The sequence below is a fragment of the Nycticebus coucang genome, chromosome 10 (assembly GCF_027406575.1).
Source record: "Nycticebus coucang isolate mNycCou1 chromosome 10, mNycCou1.pri, whole genome shotgun sequence".
Taxonomy (NCBI): Eukaryota; Metazoa; Chordata; class Mammalia; order Primates; family Lorisidae; genus Nycticebus; species Nycticebus coucang.
The window spans coordinates 95,363,668-95,377,998 of NC_069789.1; the positions used below are offsets into that span (position 1 = coordinate 95,363,668).

At 43.7% G+C, this 14,331-nt stretch overlaps 1 long non-coding RNA gene across 1 annotated transcript in view; it reads right to left on the bottom strand.

Moving 5' to 3' along the window:
- The window catches only part of LOC128596857 (uncharacterized), a 37,553-nt gene that overhangs the window by 22,452 nt on the left and 770 nt on the right, over positions 1-14,331 (bottom strand). The window lies entirely within an intron of this gene.

A 14,331-nucleotide genomic window follows, 5' to 3' on the forward strand; every position in this document is an offset into this window, starting at 1 on the left:
CTTTTTGACCAGGGGGTAGAAAAATGTCAGCAACATAGTATCAGGCTAGTGCCAGAGCAATACTAGGGTACTGTTAGAACCTGGAGGAGATAACTATAGGTGCTCACTTACTTCCAACTGTTTTCCTCTGGATCCCTCCTCTCCCCTTACCTCCAGTGACTGCAAGAAAGCAGTTCTGTGTAGAGAGGGAAATAAAACTCAGGGATATCAAACAGGGGAGATTGGGGAGGAGGGAAAAGGCAAAAATCCACCTAATGGGTACAACGAACACTATTTGGGTGATGGGCACACCTATCCCTGTGATTTGAGCATTACAAAGCAATCTTTGTAACCAGAAAATATTTGTACTCCCTCAATATTTTGAAATTAAAAAGAAAGCAAGGCCTTGGTGTGTGCCACACCTTTTGGGGGCAAGACACAATTGTAAGAGGGACTTTACCTAACAAATGCAATCAGTGTCACCCTGTTTCTTGTACTCTCAATGAATCCCCAACAATAAAAAAAATAAAAAAAAAAAGAAAGTAAAGAAAGCAGCTCTTAGGTGCCCGGTGTGGTGGTTCACACCTGTAATCCTAGCATTCTGAGAGGCCGAGGTGGATGGATCACTTGAACTCAGAAGTTCAAGACCAGTCTGAGCAAAAGAGCGAGACCCCCATCTCTACTAAAAATAGAAAAATGGAGGCAAGAGGATCTCTTCAGCCCAAGAACTTGAGGTTGCTGTAAGCTATAATGCCACAGCACTCTAGTCAGGGCACCAGAGTGAGACTCTGTCTGAAAAATAAAAAAAGAAAGCAGTTTTTAGGACAGAGCAGAGCAGAAAAGACAATTTTCCATGAGGAGCAGAGTTCACTATGAAGTGGGAGTGACGGGCAGATAAAAGGAGATGGTCCAGTCCCGACATCTGAGGACTACAGGCAACAGAGAAGACAAATGGAACATCTTACTCCAGAGAATTAATAGATGAACCAAAACAAGAATTGAAAATAAACATATTAAATATCATTAAAGGGGTAAGAGAGGCTATTGGGAAAAGGAAGAAATAGTAAAAAAATTTGCTCAGCACCTGTGGCTCAAGCAGCTAAGGTGCTAGCCACATACACCTGAGCTGGCAGGTTCAAATCCAGCCCGGGCCCACCAAACAACAATGATGGCTGCAACCAAAAAACAGCCGGACATTGTGGTGGGTGCCTGTAGTCCACAACAATGACGGCTGCAACCAAAAAACAGCTGGACATTGTGGTGGGTGCCTGTAGTCCTAACTACTTGGGAGGCGGAGGCAGGAGAATTGCTTGAGCCTAGGAGTTTGAGGTTGCTGTGAGCTGTGATACCACAGCACTCTACCTAGGGAGACAGTTTGAGGCTCTGTCTCAAAAAAAAAAAAAAAAGAAAGAAAGAAAATTATGCTGGGAATAAAAAATATAATAACTGAAAGAAAAAAGATCAATGACAGGATTAATGTGAAAAATGAGTAAATAAATCCAAAGAACAAACTAGCAAGCTGGAAGATATGTTCAGGAACTCTTTAAGAATATGTCTTTGAAAAAAAAAAAAAAAAAAGTCTTTGTGGCCAGGCACAGTGGCTCACGCCTATAATCCCAGCAATCTGGGAGGCCAATCTGAGTGGATTGCCTGAGCTCACGGGTTCGAGACCAACCTGAGCAAGAGCAAGACCCCATCTCTAAGAAGTGCTGTGGTAGGCTCCTGTACTCCCAGCTACTCCCAGAGGCTGAGACAAGAGAATGCTTGAGCCTAAGTGTTTGCAGTTGCTGTGAGCTATGATGCTCCAGCACTCTACCTAGGGCGATAAAGTGAGACTCTGTCTCAAAAAAAAAAAAAAAAAAAATGACTGAGAACCCAAGATTTTGGGCGGTGCCTGTGGCTCACTGAGTAGGGTGCTGGCCCCATATACTGAGGGTGGCAAGTTTGAACCCGGCCCGGGGCCAAACTGCAACAACAAAAAAATAGCTAGTGGCGGACACCTGTAGTCCCAGCTACTTGGGAGGCTGAGGCAAGAGAATCACCTAAGCCCAAGAGCTGGAGGTTGCTGTGAGCTGTGATGCCACAGCACTCTACCAAGGGCCACAAAGTGAGACTCTGTCTCTAAAGAAAAAGAAAAGGCTGATGTCATTTTAATCTTTATTTCTTCTTTTGATTGCTATTCAATTTTCTCTTTATTAGGGATTTCAGTAATGTGATTTGACGTGGTTTTGTTTTTACATTTATCTTTCTTGGGGTTAGTTGAGATTCTTGGATCTATGGAGGTAGTTAAAAACAGTATCAAACACTATATATAATAACTGTATCCCATATGGTCAAAAGCTAGAGGAAAGACTGCATATGTTAAGTAGAGATATGGAAGATATAAAAATGTCCCAAATTGAACTCCCAGAAATGAAAACTGAAATGTCTTAGGTGAAAAATATACTAGACAGGGCGGCGCCTGTGGCTCAAGGAGTAGGGCGCTGGTCCCATATGCCGGAGGTGGCGGGTTCAAACCCAGCCCCGGCCAAAAACCAAAAAAAAAAAAAAAAAAAAAAAGAAAGAAAAATATACTAGATAGAACAATACTATGTTTATTAGTGAATTTGTAGACAAAGCACTAGAAACCATCTAAAATAAAACACAAAGAAAGGGAAGAGAGAAAATTTACCACAGGGATCTTACATTTCTGAGAAAGAAGAGGTGAAGTTATTGAGTAAAAATGAGATGAGCTACAACAGGGGTTCTCAACCTGCGACATTAGGAAGGTTGAGAACCACTGAGCTACAATGTGGTAAAAGAGAGAAGTGGGAAGTTCTTCCAAGAGAGGAAATGGAATAGGTATTTAAGAAAAGGGATAAATGTGTGGCAGGCGCCTGTAGTCCCAGTTGCTCGGGAGGCTGAGGCAGGAGAATCGCGTAAGCCCAAGAGTTAGAGGTTGCTGTGAGCCGTGTGACGCCACGGCACTCTACCCGAGGGCGGTACCGTGAGACTCTGTCTCTACAAAAAAAAAAAAAAAAAGAAAAGGGATAAATGGTAAGATTGGTAAAGAGAATACAAAACCAAGTTGAGTTTATATGATGTGCTTTGTGTGATGGTTCCATTCTCCTGTCATCACTCTAGAAACATCAGAAAGATTTTCATCATTTCTCTCCTTTTTCTATTCTCCAAGCTATGTCAAACTAGTCCTGTGAATTGCTCTCAGAGTTTCTCATATTCATCTTTCTTTTCAAAAATAACAACCCAGTTATTACTTTTTCTGTGTGCTTATACTTCAAAATAGTCTGCTAACCTGCCATCAATCCTGAATTGTACTGCCAATTAATTTTCCTATGGTATAACTTTGATCATGGCACTCTTTTTGGCTCTAAAATGTTCAAAGACTCCATTCCCACTGTCTTCTGAATAAAGTTGGGATTTGTGTGTATCTGCAATTCAAAGTTCGACCTCATTTTCTAGCTTTTCAAAAGTTCTGTATCTATACTAAATTATGTTACCTTCAACTAAGCTTTGTTTAATTACCTCTTACTTTAATCATTAACTTAACAAGTTCTTTTTTCTTTCTTTTTTTTTTTGGAGACAGGGTCTCAAGCTGTCGCCCTGGGTAGAGTGGCGATGCCACAGCTCACAGTAATCTCCAACTCTTTGGCTCAAGCAATTCTCTTGCCTCTGCCTCCCAAGTAGCTGGGACTACAGGTGCCCGCCACAACACCGGCTATTTTTTTGTTGCAGTTGTCATTGTTGTGTTAGCTGGCCCAGGCCAGGTTTGAACCCACCATCCTCGGTGTATGCAGCTGGCACACTGAGCTACGGGTGCTGCCTAACTTAACAAATTCTTATTAAGCATCTACAGTGTGGTATTGGTCTAAATGCCAGTAATGAAGTCACTTTCTTTCAATCAAATTTCATAGAGGTTGATCACTGCCATATAATCAATTTTCCAAATTTTCAAAGTTTAAAATCAGACCTCAGGGAGGGTTAAGATCATCATGATGTAGTTACTTCAGGAGGTTTTACATTAAATAGCCAATTGGCATCTCTCCATGTTCAATACTCACAGAAGGAATTATTTCCAGGTGGTTCAAAAAAGAACACTGAGAATAACCACAGAAAAATAAGAAAATCATATTGAAATGAATGAAAGACATCTGGCTAGCTCTGTAGAGAGCAATTTCCCTCCACCTGGGAAAGACTAAGTGACCCGTACCACACTAATACTCTAATGGAAGTGCATTAGTGTGTGTTCCACACTAATGGAAAGTGAAAAATTCGCTGAGCTTTTGCGTATTCACCTCTTTGATCTTCCATTACATCACCCAGTCTCTTCCCACCCAAGGTAACACTATTAAGTCACCATTCTCTTATTTTCCTTTTTTTTTTGTAGAGACAGAGTCTCACTTTACCGCCTTCAGTAGAGTGCCATGATGTCACAGGACTCACAGCAACCTCTAGCTCTTGGGCTTCCGTGATTCTCCTGCCTCAGCCTCCCGAGCAGCTGGGATTACAGGCGTCTGCCACAACGCCCGGCTATTTTTTGGTTGCAGTTCAGCTGGGGCTGGGTTTGAACCCGCCACCCTCAGTATATGGGGCCGGCGCCCTACTCACTGAGCCACAGGCGCCACCCCTTATTTTCCCTTTTAATATCACATGTAAATATATTCAAAATATTGCTTTTGGGGTGGGTTAGATGTTATTAACTTAAGATAAAGTCTACCGCATGCCGTATGTCATCCTTATTTTTGTGTAGTCACCATAGAACAGGCCCTAAGCTGGAGGTACAGTAAGTCAATATGAGATAGAGATTCTGAAAAGACCTAGAATCAGGGACCTGAAGCAATGATGTTCAACAGGATAGCTTATGGTATTTGTGTCTCGGTGTGAGTAAAATCAGTGTTTTGTAGGCAGCACAGTAAATCCCTAAGGTGAAGAATAACAGTTTAAATAGTCAGTAAAAGTGAATTATTGTCCAAAATGCACCCTGGGAATACTAAGTATGATAAAATATGTTTGCAATGGGCAAAAATCACAACAGATTTTAAGCTGCTGTTAAGACTGCCCAGACTCACACATGAGGAAAGGAATGTGAATTTGTTTCGGTAAAGAATTTTCTAAGGCCTCTTCTAACTCTAACATCATACAAATTTACTGTCAAAGTGAAGTTTTTATATTTTTCTTTCCTGATAAAAAGGGCCTTTCAACTACTCTGTGGGAGGCTCATCACCATATCAGGTTAAACTCCAGAGACAAATTTACTGTAAAGTTAACAAAACTTAGATTTCTAGGCTCCACATTTAAACTGATCCCTTCAATTTTTTTTTTTTTTTTTGAGAGTCTTATTCTGTTAACCTTGGTAGGGGCATCAGAGCTCACAGCAACCTCAGACTCCTGGGCTCAAAAGATCCTTTTGCTTCACCCTTTCAAGTAGATAGGACTACTATAGGTGCCTGTCACAATGCCCGGGTAGTTATTTTAGAGACAGAGGTCTTGCTTTTGCTCAGGCTGGTTTTGAATTTGTAAGCTCAAGCAATCCCCTTGCTTTGGCTTTCCAGAGTGCTAGGATTACAGGCATGAGCTACCATACTCAGCCCACTAGTCCCTTCTAAATAAATATTCACATTTGTGGGGCAGCGCCTGTGGCTCAAAGGTTTGGCTGTTGACCCCATATGCTGGAGGTAGTGGGTTCAAGCCCAGCCCCGGCCAAAAACTGAAGAAAAAAAAAAAGAAAGAAAGAAAGAAAATTTTAAATATTCACATTTGTACCTAATTTTGACTTATCATTTTGTGTTCTTTTTTTAAAAAAGAGAATTGTAGGGCGGCGCCTGTGGCTCAAGGAGTAGGGTGCCAGTCCCATATGCCAGAGGTGGCAGGTTCAAACCTAGCCCAGGCCAAAAACCAAAAAAAAAGAGAATTGTATATTCTTTTTTTTTTTTTTGTAGAGACAGAGTCTCACTGTACCGCCCTCGGGTAGAGTGCCGTGGCCACGGCTCACAGCAACCTCTAATTCTTGGGCTTACGCGATTCTCTTGCCTCAGCCTCCCGAGCAGCTGGGACTACAGGCGCCTGCCACAACGCCCGGCTATTTTTTTGTTGCAGTTTGGCCAGGGCTGGGTTTGAACCCGCCACCCTTGGCATATGGGGCCGGCGCCTTACCGACTGAGCCACAGGCGCTGCCCCTTTTTTTTTTTTTGTAGAGACAGAGTCTCACTTTATGGCCCTCGGTAGAGTGCCATGGCATCACACAGCTCACAGCAACCTCCAACTCCTGGGCTTAAGCGATTCTCTTGCCTCAGCCTCCCGAGTAGCTGGGACTACAGGCGCCCGCCACAACGCCCGGCTATGAGAATTGTATATTCTTATGTCACTTAAAACTTTGCGATGCCCTTGAAGGAACTTTAGAATTGTTGATTTTTTTTTTTTTTTTTGAGACAAAGCCTCAAGCTGTCGCCCTGGGTAGAGTGCCATGGCATCACAGCTCACAGCAACCTCCAACTCCTGGGCTCAAGCGAGTCTCCTGCCTCCACTTCCCAAGTAGCCAGGACTACAGGCACCTGCCACAACGCCCAGCTATTTTTTGGTTGCAGCTGTCATTGTTGTTTGGCAGGCCCAGGCTGGATTCAAACCTGCCAGCTCAGATGTATGTGGCTGGTGCCCTAGCTGCTTGAGCCACAGGCACGGAGCCTTAATTTTTTTTTTTTCCGAGACAGAGTCTCAAGCTGTTGCCCTGGGTAGAGTGCCGTAACGTCATGGCTCACAGCAACCTCCAACTCTTGGGCTTAAGCGATTCTCTTGCCTAATCCCTGCCTCCCAAGTAGCTGGGATTACAGGCGCCCGCCACAATGCCCGGCTATATTTTTGTTGCAGTTGTCATTGTTGTTTTGCAGGCCTGGGCCGGGTTTGAACCCACCAGCCTCAGTGTATATGGCCAGTGCCCTACCCACTGAGCTATGGGAGCTGCCTGTTGATGTATTTTTATTCACCTCATTTCTTTTTAAAATTTGTTTATAATTGGTGCACACATCTTACTTGGTTCTAAAAACTACTATTACAGGGAGTCAGTAATGGTAGCTCATGCCTATAATCCCAACACTTTGGGAGGCTGAAGCAAGAGGATCACTTGAGGTCTGATTCAGATCTGCCTGGGCAATATAAGAGGACTCCATGTCTACAAAAAAATACTTTTTAGATTAGCCCAGGCATGGTGATGGTACCTATAGTCCCAGCTACTCCAGAGGCTTCAGCAAGAAGATTGCTTGAGCCTAGAAGTTTGAGGTTACAGTGAGCCACAATCATGATCACACTGCTGTACTCTAGCCTGGGTAACAGAGTGAGGCTTTGCCTCTTGAAAAAAAAAAAGAAAAAAAGAATTACCATTTTATCCTTCAAAATGCTCTTGGATTTGCTCTTTCTTCTCTATTTCTGCTGGTACCACTTACTTGGTTCATGGCTTCCTTACTGAAAAAATCATGGTGATAGTTCGTGATAGTTCATTTTCCTCATAGTACTCATGCTCTCAAATGAATCCATCTTACATGAGGTTTCCAAATTGATTTTTTTTTTTTTTTGTGGTTTTTGGCCGGGCTGGGTTTGAACCCGCCACCTCCGGCATATGGGACCGGCGCCCTACTCCTTGAGCCACAGGCGCCGCCCTAAATTGATTTTTTTTTTTTTTTAGATAGATTTGAGATAGACTCTCACTTTGTCACCTCTGGTGTAGTGCCATGGCATCATAGCTCACAGCAACCTCAAACTCTTAGGCTCAAGCAATCCTCTTGCCTCAGCCTGCGAGCAGCTGGGAGTATAAGCATCTGCCTCAACACCCAGCTATTTTTTAGAGATGGGGTCTCACTCTTACTCAGGCTGATCTCAAACTCATGAGCTCAAGCAATCCACCTGCCTTAGCCTCCCAAAATGCTAGGATTACAAGTGCAAGCCATCACGCCCAGACTCAGACTGATTTTTTAAAAAAGAAATGTGCTTACTTTGAAAACTCCCATTCAAGCTCAAGATATTTCAGTGACTTTCTACTATTACTGATATTCTAAAATTTGGGATGCTTCAGAACCATTTGATAGCATATAGCAATAAAATATAAAATAAAATAGGTATGCTTAAATGCCCAGGCAAAAAGTGGCAATCGATCAGAGGGTACATGAAACCACAAGAGAAAAGTGACACATTTTCCAGAGTATCAATTTTACCCAATTATGAGTAATTTAAAACATAAATTCTCCCTCCCCCAAATTTTCCCTTACTAATATCAAGCAGATACAGAATTTAATGCAAAAAGAAAAAAAATTTTGATTTTAGATGCATACAAGTAGATATATTATTATTTTTGGATCATAACACATTCTGATCATTGGTGTATTCAAGGCCCTCAAGCATTCATTCTTTCAGAATAATACAACAAATACTTATGAACTCACCACCAACATGAAAACTAGGACATGAATTTCCATTTACATTCACCTCTTTGATTTTTCTATTGCATCACTTGGCCTCTTTCCACTCAGGTAGAGTGGAAATCACTTTTAATATCACATGCAAATATATTAAAAATGTTGCTTTTGGGAGAGTTAGATGTTATTAACTTTATAAAAAGTCCACCACACGCTATATGTAATTCTTAACACACATTTTTCACTTAATAATATATTGCTGGATTTAATACAGATTGTGGCACATAATTGATGTACATTCATTTTGACTGCTATATAAATATATCCTAATTTATTTTTATCTATTCCCTTGCCTTCATCAGGGGCATTTGGGTAGTTTTCAGGTTTGGGTATTTTTTTTTTTTTTTTTTTTTGTCGAGACAGAGTTCTACCCTATGCCCTGAGCAGAGGGCAATGGCATCGTAGCTCACTGCAACCTCAGACTCCGGCTGTGGGCATCCTGCTGCCTCAGCCTCCGAAGCCGCTGGGATTACAGGCGCTCGCTGCGGCGCCCGGCTGGGTTTTTCCATTTATTTCCATGAGTCGGGGTCTCACTCTCGCTCAGACAAGCCTCGAACTCCTGAGCTCAAGCAATCCTCCCTCCTCAGCCTCCCACAGTGCTGGGATTACAGGCGTGAGCCACCGCGCCCGGCTCAGGTTTGGGTATTAAAGAGTACACTCACATAAAACACTTTCATATGCATGTTCCAATACTTGTTCAAAAGTTTCTCTTCAGTATATACCTAGGAGCAAAATGGTAGATTAAAGGGCATCCAAGAATTTATCTTTAAAGGATAATGCCAAACTATTCCAAAGGGGCTATATCAATTTATATTCCCAAAAGGAATGATTAAGAGATTCTACTGATCTACATCCTCTAGATATGGTCCAATTAAAAAAAAAATTTAGACAATGGCTCCTCACACAACCTACACAGCCCACAGCCGAACACTATTGGCTTCGTCCGGCTCCGCGGCTCAGGCTGGGGCCCTAGACAATGCCCAGAGTTCTCCGCGCTCCTGCCCAAGCTCTCCCAAGGCAGTTCAACTGAGTGCCAAGTCCAAAAACACCATAATAGCTCACGGGGAAAGGGATCACCATCACGAAGTCCTGGTCCAAAGTACCTGGAAGTTCAACTTCTCAGAGCAAAAACAAAGACAAGGGTGCTAAGCCCTGTCTGCCTCCACCCAGACCAACTGGTGTCTTGAGACCCCTGAGTGACCAACACCATCCTGGCCTGCCCTATTGAAGGGAACCCCTAACACACCAAAGCTGTGAACCCTACCACAAGGCCCATGGCAGTCTCCATGGTCAGGTGGGAGGAGAAGCAGAATGAGATTCTCATCCCAGCCGGTTACCAGCAACATCTCATCTCTGAGGGGCACCCAGTGAGGAAGGCAAGCTGGGTGGTCCCTCACACAACTCCTGAGTTAAGGGTGGGCCCAAAGATTCACTTAATCAAGAGGCTTATGTCCCCATATCCTGCTTCCTCTAAAGTGAGGAGGTGGTGGGGAGGCTTTCCTCTAGAGAGCCTGAGAAGGGATGTCAACCCAGAGGAAACAAGGAAGGCTGTAGTGGAGCAAGGGAAGAGGCCTGGGCTCCCCATGGGGTATGCCACGACTCTCAGCATAGAACAGGACAGGGCCTTAGCGCTGCTCCCCACGGCAGCCAAGAAGGCAGCTGGTGGGGAGGCCAACTCCGTCCAGCAGCCCCTAGTCCCGTGGTCAGAGAAATGACTGCTGGCTTTGGGCCTCCAATTTCTCAGAATTTCCCTGCTCCATCCCTTACAGGCAGCAATAGTCTGGGAACAGCCACTACAGGCAGATCTCCAGGGTATTTTGCGTTGGGCTCCAGATCACCATGATAAAACCAATATCTCAACGACAAATTAACTGGTCACCCTTGGTAGAGTGCTGTGGCGTCTTAGCTCACCGCAACCTCAAACTCTTGGGCTCCAGTGAACCTCCTGCCTCAGCCTCCTAAATAGCTGGGACTATAGGCACCCACCACAATGCCCAACTGTTTTTTTGTTTTTTTTTTGTAGAGACAGAGTCTCACTTTATGGCCCTCGGTAGAGTGCCGTGGCCTCACACAGCTCACAGCAACCTCCAACTCCTGGGCTTAAGCGATTCTCTTGCCTCAGCCTCCCAAGTAGCTGGGACGACAGGCACCCGCCACAACGCCGGCTATTTTTTGGTTGCAGTTTGGCTGGGGCCAGGTTTGAACCTGCCACCCTCAGTATAAGGGGCCGGCGCCTTACCGACTGAGCCACAGGCGCCGCCCTGTTTTTGTTTTTTTTTTTTAGAGATAAGATCTCGCTCTGGCTCAGGCTGGTCTCAAACTCAGGTAATCCACCCACCATGGCCTCTCAAGTGCTGGGATTACAGGCATGAGCCACTAAGCCCAGCCAATTAAAAATTTATTTTTTAAATTTTGATGATATATACATAACCTCAAGTTTACCACTTTATTATTTATTTATTTATTTTTTGAGACAGAGTTTTACTCTGTCCCCTGAGTAGACTGCCACGGTGTAATAGCTCACAGCAACCTCCAATTCTTGGTCTCAAGCAATCCTCTTGCCTCGGATTTTTTTTTTTTTTTTTTTGTGGTTTTTGGCCGGGGCTGGGTTTGAACCCGCCACCTCCGGCATATGGGACCGGCGCCCTACTCACTGAGCCACAGGCGCCGCCCCTTGCCTCGGATTTTTTTTTTTTTTTTTTTGACAGTCTCAAGCTGTCGCCCTGGGTAGAGTGCTATGGCATCACAGCTCACAGCAACCTCCAACTCCTAGGCTGAAGCAATTCTTTAGCCTCAGATTCCCAAGTAGCTGGGACTACAGACGCCCACTGTAATGCCCAGTTTTGTTTTTTTTTGGTTGTAGTTGTCATTGCTGTTTGGCAGTCCCGGGCTGAATTCAAACCCACCAGCTCCGGTGTATGTGGCTGCCACCTTAACCACTTGAGCTATAGGCGCCAAGCCCAGTTTTTTCTATTTTTTAGTAAAGACAGGGTCTTGCTTTTTGCTCAGTTGGTCTCGAACTCATGAGCTCAAGCTATTCACCCGTCTCAGCCTCCTGGAGTGCTAGTATTACAGATGTGAGCTACCATATCTGGCCTAGGATAATTTTTTTTTTTTCTTTTTTTGAGACAGAGCCTCAAGCTGTCGCCCTGGGTAGAGTGCTGTGGCATCACAGCTCACAGCAACCTTCAACTCCTGGGCTCAAGTGATTCTACTGCCTCTGCCTCCCAAGTAGCTGGGACTGCAGGCACCCGCCACAACACCCGGCTATGTGTTGGTTGCAGCCGTCATTGTTGTTTGGCAGGCCCAAGCTGGATTTGAACCGCCAGCTCAGGTGTATGTGGCTGGCACCTCAGCAGCTTGAGCCACAGGCGCCGAGCCAGGGTAATTTTTTATTCCTGAAAAAAATGTCATTGAGATTTTGACAGGGATTAGATTCAATCTGTAGATCACTTTGGATAATCTATAAAGACAGAATGTCTTTCAATGTATGTATTTTCTAATTTCCTTCAGCAACATTTCATAGTTTTTAGTGTACAAGTCTTTTGTTTCCTTGGTTGAATTTGTTTGTAAGTACTTAATTTTTGGTCGGGTGTGGTGGCTCACACCTGTAATCCCAGCATTCTGGGAGGCCAAGGCAGACAGACTGCTTGAGGTCAGGAATTCAAGACCAGCTGGAACAAGAACAAGACCTCATCTCTACCAAAGAAAATAGAAAAACTAGCTGGGCATTATAACAGGTGCCTGTTGTCCCAGCTACTTGGGATACTGAGGCAAGAGGATTGCTATAGCAGGGCTGTGAGGTTGCTGTGAGCTAGATGCCACAGCATTCTACCCAAGGGCAACAAAGTGAGACTGTCTCAAAAAAAAAAAGTGTTTTTGATGCTTTCTAAATGGAATTTAAAACATTTTCTTTCTGGTGTTTCATTGAAATGCAACTAATTTTTGTGTATTGATTTTGCATCTTTTTTTTTTTTTGGCCAGGGTTGGGTTTGAACCCACCACCTCTAGCATAGGGGACTGGCGCTCTACCCCTTTGAGCCACAGGTGCCACCCCTGATTTTGCATCTTGTAACTTCATTGAATTTTTTTTTTTTAGTTCTGACAGTTTTTCTTAGGTGGAATTTTTAGGGTTTTCTACATAAAAGAGTATGTGAACTGCAAACACAATTTTACCTTACTTTCCAATTTGACAGTCCAACTTTTGATTTTTGCCAACTGAAAAGACTGGTCCTGAATACAGTTCACGGATCACTAATGAAGTTGAATACCTTTTTATATGGAGGCATTAATATAAAATTCACATATGATGTTAGCATAAATACAAAGTTCTAAGCTTCAGGCTCTATCTACAGATCTTAGGCTCTTATTCCCTCTCTTCTAATGAGTGCTGAAGTAGAAAAATTTTGAGGACTAATAGGCTATAGCATCAAACTTACGCCTTTCTATCAGTTGCTCAAATGAACAATCTACTGTTTATAAAGGTCTTTGAGAATTTTAATGAAAACTATGAGTCCTCAGAAAAAAATGCATATATGAAGTTTTGCATGCAATATCAGATTTATGCTCTCTTCAAGTTCAACCACGAACCTCTTCCAATATAGCTCCAGATTTGCTTTACTTAAATTAATCCTATTTCTACTGAATGCATATCGTCTTTGAACATTTTTTTTTTCTGCTACACACTAGCTCCCATGTCTTTACCTCTTTCTTATTTCTAACTTGATGCTTTTTTTTTTTTTTTAAAGACAGAGTCTCACTTTGTCACCCTTGGTAGAGTGCCATGGTGCCATAGCTCACAGTAACCTCTAATTCCTGGGCTTAGATGATTCTCTTGCCCCAGCCTCCCAAGTAGTTGGACTACAAGCTCCCGCCACATCGCCCGGCTATTTTTTTTTTGTAGAGACAGTCTCACTGTACCACCCTTGGGTAGAGTGCCGTGGTGTCACACAGCTCACAGCAACCTCTAACTCTTGGGCTTACGCCATTCTCTTGCCTCAGCCTCCTGAGCAGCTGGGACTACAGGCGCCCGCCACAACGCCTGGCTATTTTTTGGTTGCAGTTTGGCCGGGGCTGGGTTTGAACCCACTACCCTTGGCATATGGGGCCGGTGCCCAGCTCACTGAGCCACAGGCGCCTCCCCACCTGGCTATTTTTAAAAGATGGGGTCTCGCTCTTGGCTCAGACTGGTCTTGAACCTGTGAGCTCAGGCAATCCACCCACCTCAGCCTCCCAAGTGCTGGGATTACAGGCTTGAGCCACTGCACCCGGGCTAACTTGATGCTTTTGATCACTTCTTCTCTTTTGCCCTAATTTTATCTTTTCTTCAAGGTCCACCTAGAATTACCAATTTTCCCAAGGTATTTCTCCAATCCATTGTCCTCTCTGCCACAAATTTCATTTGTTATTCAGTAAATACTTACTGAGCAGCTACTTGGTTCTAGGCCATGTCCTAAAAGCTGGAGATACAACAATAGACAAGATAGTCTCTGTCTTTAAAAAGTGCTGGATTGGCCGGGCGTGGTGGTGCACGCCTGTAGTCCCAGCGCTGTGGGAGGCCGAGGAGGGTGGATTGCCTGAGCTCAAAGGTTCCAGACCAGTATGAGCAGCAGTGAGCCAGAGTGAAACCCGGTCTCTACCAACAACAAAAGGCATCGTGGCGGGCATCTGTAATCCCAGCTACTCCGGAGGCAAAGAGAAAGAAAAACGCCTAAAGGAAGAACAGAAAAAAAAAAAAAAGTAAATACTTCAAACGAAGAAGAATGAACAAACAAAAAAAGTGCTGGATTATTCAAAAAGTAGAATAAACATGGATTTAGGGCACACACAAACCACATATATGCACACATACTCACAGAGAAAGAAATTGTAACATTTGAAAAAGAAGATTTCA